General features: G+C 48.8%; 1 pseudogene; it reads right to left on the bottom strand.

Annotated features, from left to right (window-relative positions):
* Nucleotides 1–3,753: 3,753 nt before the first annotated feature.
* On the bottom strand, nucleotides 3,754–8,195 carry LOC147962624 (uncharacterized; annotated as a pseudogene).
* Nucleotides 8,196–9,012: the final 817 nt, after the last annotated feature.

The raw sequence follows: 9,012 nt of genomic DNA, 5'->3' as shown, positions 1-9,012 counted from the left end.
GAAGATGCCTTACCTGTTCGACGGTGCGGTTACTACTTAGGCCCACGCCCTCGGTGACTTCCGGACACTCCACTTGAGGTCCGAAGAATGACTTGTACATCTCCTCATGCGTCAGGCCGAGAAAATTCTGAACGGCACGCGGTCCCTCGGGATTGAACTCCCACAGGCGAAGAGGCCGGCGTTTGCAAGGCTGGACTTGACGAACCAGCATAACCTGTGTTACTGCAACCAAACTGAAATCTCCATTGAAGAGACCTCGAATGCGGCCTTGCAATATAGGCACGTCCTTGACTGGACCCTAGCTCAGACCTCTGCTGATCCATGACATCAGCTGTGGTGGAGGTCCCGAGCGGAAAGCAGGGGGTCCTCCCACTTGGCACTTCTAGGAGCCGTGATGTAGAACCACTCCTATTGCGACAATTCAGACACCTCTGGGATGGAACCTTTGGGCCACGGAGCTCCCGTCATCTTGCGTATTGAGGCACCTCCACACGCTGCATGTTGCCCCTCGACCATCTTCGGCTTCACTTCAAAGGTCTTAAGCCATAGGCCAAAGTGATGGGTAACCCGGAGGAAGGCCTCGCACACGACAATAAATGTTGTGATATCAAGAAAGGAGTCCGGAGCCAGATCATGAAAATCTAGCCCGTAGTAAAACATCAAACCCCTGACGAAAGGATCCAGGGTAAGGCCTAGACCTGGAGGAAGTGGGAAACGAACACGACATTCTCGTTGGGTTCGGGGGTGGGGACGGCCTGCCCTCGGGGAGGCAGCCGATGCAATATCTCGGCGGTCAGATATCTGGCCTCCCTCAACTTCTTGATGTCTTCTTCCATGATGGAGGAAGGCATCCATCGGCCTTGAAGGCTAGATCCGGACATGACTAGAGGTTCGGAGCACTTGACCTGAACTTCGGGCGTTTGAGCTTGAGGTGGGGGAAGGATTCGATTGAGCACGGGAGGGAAAAATAAAAGCCTTGTCCCCTTTATAAAGAGGGTGAATATCGAGCGTCCTCTCCGTGTCCGTTTGGACTTGCCTATAATCTAGGAGTCCTAGAAGCGGTTGGTCTACCCACGCCCGTATTGATGAGAATCCCAGGATAAGGGGACACGATCTCTGCTTTAACAAGACGTGCCAAGGAAACCGCCTCGCATAACGCGCAGAGGTGTAAATATTATTCTCTCTATGGCAATATGTGGAAACCTATTTTGCAGAGCCGGACACTATCTTTGTGTTCAAAATCTTCTATGAAGTACTTGGAGGAGGAACCCGCCTTGCAATGCCGAAGACAATCTGCGCGCCGGACTCGTCGTCATTGAAGCCTGGTTCAGGGGCTACTGAGGGAGTCCTGGATTAGGGGGTGTCCGGATGGCCGGACTATACCTTCAGCCGGACTCCTGGGCTATGAAGACACAAGATTGAAGACTCTGTCCCGTGTTCGGAAGGGACTTTCCTTGGCGTGGAAGGCAAGGTTGGTGATACGGATATGTAGATCTCCTACCATTGTAACCGACTCTATGTAACCCTAACCCTATCCGGTGTCTATATAAACCAGAGGGTTTTAGTCCGTAGGACAACATACACATCAACAATCATACCATAGGCTAGCTTCTAGGGTTTAGCCTCTTCGATCTCGTGGTAGATCTACTCTTGTACTACCCATATCATCAATATTAATCAAGCAGGACGTAGGGTTTTACCTCCATCGAGAGGGCCCGAACCTGGGTAAAACTTCGTGTCCCTTGCCTCCTGTTACCATCCGGCCTAGACAAACAATTCAGGACCCCCTACCCGAGATCCGCCGGTTTTGACACCGACACGCCCCATCCCCGGCGCCATGCACACGTCCATATTGCGGCCGCTGGCCGGGCGGGTGTCCCATCATTATGTTCATGGCCCGGTTGAAAGGAGTGTCCCACTTGTACTTCACCGACGACTGAGTCGACTGAGTCGACGAGTCGCTCTCGGCCGCAAGCTTGTGTTGCTCTCTCTGCAAAATGGACCGTGAATCATTTACGAATGCGACTAGAATGTAGTAGACTTCGTTTATCAGAACCTAATATGTAAGGTGGTAAAAAGGATAATTACCAGTAATCTTATGAATTGCCTAGTCATCCCGTCGGTGAAAAAAATCTTTTTCTTGGGGTCCCACGAGAATCGGGCCCTGCTGAAGTCGTGCTCCTGTTGGTCGGTGAACTCAGCCAATGGGTCTGGGATCCCCTGACATTCACGTTCTGTGTCCTCCTTAGCCCACACGGGCCTCTTTCCCATGTAACCACGACTTCCAAGGCGGTGGTTCCCCATGTTCTTTGCCTGCAGCTGCTTGCCTCTCTCCGACCTTGCTTTGGCAGCTTCTTCATTGCAAGTCTCCTTGAACCTTTCAAAGTCCTCTATCGTGATTTTGGATTGTCTGCAACAATCTCGGCGTAGGTTTCATGGTCTACTTGAATCACCCTTTTCACCCTAGTTTTCCAAGCGCTCAATGCGTTGCTGAACTTCCCTAGGGCTTTGTTGTTGATTTTTTTCATGCCCTCATCATCCCATGGGTCGACATCGTCATTCCGACTGGGGAACTAGAATCTTGCGTGCAACCTAGTTAGAATCAGCTTCTTCAAATGTTCATCCTTCCGTATTTTTGTGGTGTTGATGTTAGCGGTATCCCGTAGGATGCATCCTAGTTGGTTGCCGTAACACGCTGCCACTTCTCGCGACTCTATTGGCTCAAACTCGCCAGGGTGCACCGCCGTGACCACCATTATTCCGGTGCCAAGCTCATTTGGGCATCGTGTCCTCTTTTCCTTCTGTCCCTCACTGGCTTGGGAGGTTCCACCTTCCGTGCTGCAGTTAGGAACATCATGAGCACCAGTCTCAGTGTCGGTGTCGTTGGTGGCATCAGTGTCGGCGCCGGTGCCACCACCGCCGTCATCTGTCATGACAGGGCGGTCCGGACACCCAGCTTCTTGTCTCTCCGTATCCGCCAGAAAGTCGAGGTAGGCGTGTGCTTGACCTAATTGGGACTGAGAACCTCCGGCCTCATCGGTGTCGGTCATGTTTCCTAGGGTTCAATGTCGTAGTGGTTTAATTATCGAGCTTTATATAATAAAGTGAATAATGACAAAAAAGTGACCTTTGTTTTACCGGAAATGTCGTTTCATTCCCGGAGCGACAAATCTCGAGCACTCAACATGTCCAACTTTCTAGCACAAGTCATGCCGAAATTCACGGAAAATTTCGGCATGACCTTTGCTAGAAAGTGCACATATAGAGCGCCTAAAATTTGCCGGAATGGAAATGAATCAACATTTCCGGCAAAACATAGGTCACTTTGTTGATGCTGACATATACACAATCATGAACATTGCTGCCCAACATATACACAATCATGCATCATTATGAATACTTTAACAGCCACATTATGAACACTGCCCCTTGCATCATTATGTGCTGACATATGAAGACAGAGGGAACAGGGGGTGGCGCACCTCGGGGTCGGGGTCGCCGGGGCAGAGGGGGCCGGGGTCCTTCTCCTCCTCGTCGATCTGCGCCTAGCTTCGATCTACAGAGAGAGAGAGACCAAACTGTAAGTTAAAAATCCTCATTTTCAAAATGGACAGCAACTACATAAGCTAATTTTCAAAAACTGTAATTTTCATTTCCATTTTCATTTAAAAACAAACACTAACAGCAAATTAAGCTAACTAACACTAACTAACTATCACTGGGCTAACACTAACTAACACTAACAACAATTAACTAACTAGCACTAACAGCAAATTAAGCTAACTAACACTAACAGCAATTAACTAACTAACTAACACTAACACTAACTATGCGGGGGGGCATACCGGAGCCGGATGGGGTCGAGGCGGGGTGGGGCGGGGCTGGCGTCGGCATCGGGGTCGTCGGGGTCGCTGATCTGCAGAGAGCGGGAGGGGGTCAGAGAGAGAGCCAGGGCTGAGGGGTCGGAGAGGAAGGAAGAGGGGGCATACCGGAGCGGGATGGGGTCGAGGCGCGGCCGGGCGGGGCTGGTGTCGGCGTCGGGGTCGCCAGGGTTGCTGATCTGCAGAGAGCGGGAGGGCGTCAGAGAGAGAGCCAGGGCTGAGGGGTCGGAGAGGAAGGAAGAGGGGGTGGGGGGCATACCAGAGCGGGATGGGGTCGAGGCGGGGCGGGGCGAGGCGGGGCTGGCGTCGGCGGTTGGCATCAGAGGGCATCAGAGGGGATCGACAAGCGGCGGCGCGAGTGAGAGAGACAGAATGAGGGAGGCTAGCGGACCGGTGCTATAGCTAAATTAGCTATAGCGCTTGTTGGCAAAATGCGCTATAGCTAAGATAGGGTTTTTTAATCTTTTTTCTTTTTCTTAGCTATAGCGCTTCCCAGGATAAAACACGCTACTGCTAATTTTTTTCCCTTTTTTTCTTTTTCTTTTTATTTTTTTATTTTTCTTGCATTTCATTTTCCACAACTTATTAGTTCCTTTTTCTTTTTCGTTTCATTTCATTTTGTAAAACTTCCTTTCTTTTTATTTTTCTTTCATTTGCACTTTTATTTTTCTTATCTTTCTTTTGCACTTTCCTTCCTTTAATTTGGTCTTTCGTTAGAGCAATACCACTGTTACCCTTCGGATAATAATTAGTATAATATATATTACATGATTTGACCGCTAACACCGGTATACAAAAAAGACACACACAAACTTTGGGGATTAGTTTGTCAGCTTGGGCGACGACGAAGCTTTAGACTAATCTTCTTCCCTCTTTTGTTCATTGTCGAATAATTGAGCCCATGGTCGTGACTTTTCCTTCTCCAGGGATTACGATCTTTCGTAGGTAATGTAGTCTTCATTCTTCTTTTGACATATGTTTCCTCGTCATTAACATCATCTTTCCTCATCGGATCACCGTACTGGTCATAGTCTTCCTCGTTGGCGACTCCATCCATTCCGACGATGCTCATTTTGCTTCTCCTCACGACAACACGGCTGGGATTGATCGGATCCGTTATGAAGAAACATTGTGTCACGTGTTTAGCGTGTACCCATGGCTCATTTTTGGCGATGGCGTTGACGGTATCGCTATCATCGGAGTCGGGTATACACATGGTAGTGAAATGTCGGTTTTCTCTGTGTACATTTTTAGCCCATCTGACACGGAACATCGTCGCGCTATGCAATCCAGAGTAGTTAAGCTCCTGTATCTCTTCGATCCATCCGTAATATCTTTCAATTACATTCCCGGTCATGGCTTCCATCGTCACCCTTGAGTTTTGGTCATCACTGTTTATATCTTTCTCCTCCGTGTAGAACGTGTATCCGTTGATATCATATGATTGATAAGTCGCGAGGTTGGTCGAGGGGCCATGTGCTAAGGCGTATATTAGTGTTCCGTTCGGACAACCCTCTTCCCGGGGATTAGCCAGAACTCGCTCTTTGAACCAACGCACGAAAGTGGAGTTGTGCTCTCTAATAACTTCAGCGTCCGTCCTGTGCACCCCACGGTCACGGTATTTCTTTGCGATGGTCTCTTTGTGCAGTGTCACGAAATCTTCTAGCACATCTAGGTGTTGCAGCACTACTAAGTTTGCCCTGTCAATGTCGTTTTGTCGGCCTGAGCGTAACACATTCAAATCCCTATGACCGTTGGTGTGACCTTCGCCTTCGAGCCTTCCACAGTGCTTGTTGACGGGCAAACCAACAACACTGTCTTTGGTCAGATAACTCTCACAGAAAGAGATGCACTCTTTGGTCAGATATCCCTGGGCTATGCTTCCATCTGGACGAGACATGTTACGAACGAATCCTTTGATGACCCCATTCATCCTCTCGGACGGCATCGTGCTATGCAGGAATGTCGGCCCTAGGTCGGTGATGTCGTCCACGATGTGGACACATAGATGCACCATGACATCAAAGAACACGGACGGGAAGTACATCTCTAGCTCATTCAGTATGACAACGATCTCTTCCTGTAGCCTATGGAGTTGCTTCACATTGATCGACTTTCGAGAGATAGCATCAAAAAAGTGGCATATGTCAGCAAGCGTCTCACGCACATGTGTGTCCATAATCCCTCTAAGTGCAACCGGGAGTAACTGCATCATCATCACATGACAGTCGTCAGACTTCATCCCACTGAACCTTTTTTTCTTAGTGTCCAGATATCTGCTTATCTTCCCACAGTATCCGGAACTAACTGTGATTCCGGCAAGGCACTTGAACAATTGATCGACCTCCTTTAGATCTAAGGTGAAGCAAGAGGAGGGCAATCTTGTTCTTCCTTCTTGTTTACTTTTTTGCCCCTATCTTCCATCTCCGTCTCCGCCTCGGTCTCCTCTGACGACCTTTTACCGGGCATTTGGAGATCTTTCCTGATTTCTGAAAATTCCAAGTCTTTTCTTGCCTTCGGCCCATCCTTGGTCCTCTCCGGCATGTTCATCAATGTTCCAAGCAAACTCTCAAGGATATTTTTTGTGATATGCATTTGATCAAGGCTATGAGGCGTTTCGAGTATGGGCCAGTATTCCAAGTCCCAGAAAACAGATCTCGTCTTCCATACCTTCAGCAGGGGCTCCGGCGCCTTTTTCTTCGTCTTTCCCGGCGAGGGGAAGTCTTTCCAGTTCTTCAATAACTCATATATTTCAGCACCGCTACGCTTACGTGGAGGACCTCCATGCTCAGCCTTACCATTGAATAGATCTCCACGCTTTCTCCATGGGTCATCCTTCTCGAGCCATCTTCGATGCCCCAGGTACACGATTTTCGAAGACCCGCCATCTTTCGATAGCTGCAGAGAAGTTGTATCATCCATGCACCTTGTGCATCCGCAATATCCGTGGCACACCTGGCCGGAGAGATAGCCGTAACCGAGATAGTCCTGCACCGTCGTGATCAGCGCGGCTCTCATGTGGAAATACTCTCCTTTTCTTGCATCCCATGTCTTGGCCAGCGTTGTCCATAAGGTCTGTAACTCCTCTTTCAGTAACCCGAGATATAGATTTATATCATTTCCCGGTTGTCTCAGCCCTTGAATAAACATAGCCATGTGTATGTATTTTTCCTTCGTGCACAACCAGGGGGGAGGTTGTACATCCATACAAACACGGGCGATGTGCTATGATTGGTGTTCTGGTTGCCAAATGGATTCATGCCATCACTACTAGCGCCAAGCACGATGTTCCTTGGATCATTTGCGGAAAAATCAAATTCAGCATTTAATGCTCTCCACTGGCTAGCATCTACGAGGTGTCTCAGCTTCAGCTCATCTCCGTCATCTAGCTTCACCCTCTCCGCGTGCCAGCGCATAAGCTTTGCTTCCTTAGGATCTACGAAATACCGCTGTAGACGCGGAGTGATCGGAAAGTACCATACAACTTTTTGTGGAGCTTTCTTTCCGGCCTTTTTATATCGTGAAGCATTGCACTTTGGACAGATGGTTTTTTCAGCATGCTCGTTCCGATATATGATGCAATCATTGATGCATGCGTGATATCTAATATGTGGCAGATCAAGAGGGCACACGATTTTCTTTGCCTCCTCGACACTAGTAGGACACAGGCTTCCCGCGGGAAGAACCTTCTTTAGGTACTTCAGAAGCTCATCCAGACTTGTATCTGTCCATTTGTTTTTTTCCTTCATCTTTAGAAGTTCTAGTGTGAAACTTAGGCGGGTCACCTTAGGGATTATTGCAACCATCATACAAAGGAGTCATCGAGTCTACCTCCAGTTGCGCCAGTTTGGCCTCCTCTCTAGAAGCAGCTCTGTCGCTAGTCGTCTTCTTGCGAAGCAGGTCCCGAACATGCGGGTCCCACATGGCTGAACTTAGTAGCGACGAAGACGGTAGCGTGTCCGCGTCTTCTCCGCCTTGAACTACCTCTTCGCCATCGACCTTTCCGAGGCCGTCTTCCTCTTCGGGCACATAATCGGTCATCTCTTCGTGTGGTGGCCCCATGTCGTTATTTCCTGCCCCGTCGACGTCCTCATCATCATCATCATCATCTTCACTTGTCCACCAAGTATGGCCATGCATGAAACCATGCATGAGCAGGTGCGCCTTGAATGTGCCACCCTCAAAGGGGTCGAGCCCGACAATTCCTTTGCATTTTCGACACGGACATAAAACATCCTTCAGTCTTTTTTCATACATGTCGTCCACAGCGGATTGCCAGTATCTTTCCACCATCCTTCCATTAACCTTCATGATCACCTGCGCGCGGAGCAAATATTATAACCACGTATATATGCATGCATGGATCAAATTCATACAAAAATTCAGCATGACCTTCCCTAAACATAGGACATATTATGTTTTGCTGAAAATTCGCCCAAACGGAATTGAATCGACATTTCAGCAAAACATAGGCAACTCATGTCACCCACATTATTTCATCAAATACACAATGTAGGAAACTCAAATTATGCCACACACAAATCGGTATATATATCCTCATATCGCCTATATATATATATAGTTGCGATCCTATCCACACAAACACCTTTTTTTGCTCAACTATATGTGTTGAGAGGGATATCAAGCACCTTTCTTCTTAATTACCTAGTAGCTCTAGATATATAGCTCTAACTAGCTAGCTAGCTAGGGAGAGAGAGAGAGCTAGCTAGGGAGATAGTGGGAGAGGAGAGGGAAGGCATTAATGGAAGGGGGTGGAGGGCAAAGAAGAGGGGAGGGAGGGCATTAATGGAGGCGGTGGTGGTGGAGGGCACAAAGAAGAGGGGGGTGGTGGAGGGCAAAGAAGAGGGGGTGGTGGAGGGCAAAGCAGAGGGGGGGAGGGATCTAATGGAGGGGTGGTGGAGGGGGAGCATTGAATGGAACAAGCACGGTGCAAGGAAATGGGGAGAAAGGAAGGGGGGAGGAAGAAGAAAGGGGAGGAAGGAGGGGAAAGGTGGTAGGTGGGTGGCGACCATAGCAGTAGCACGGGGTGCCAAAGCACGCTACTGCTATGAGTGCTAGCCAAAATATCTGCTGGTACATAAAACTAGCTATAACGCTTGTACAAAAACAA

Source organism: Triticum urartu, chromosome 7A, assembly GCF_056163025.1.
Source record: "Triticum urartu cultivar PI428250 chromosome 7A, HENAU_Tu73, whole genome shotgun sequence".
NCBI classification, from domain to species: Eukaryota; Viridiplantae; Streptophyta; class Magnoliopsida; order Poales; family Poaceae; genus Triticum; species Triticum urartu.
This window is presented reverse-complemented; position numbering and strand designations above follow the sequence as displayed.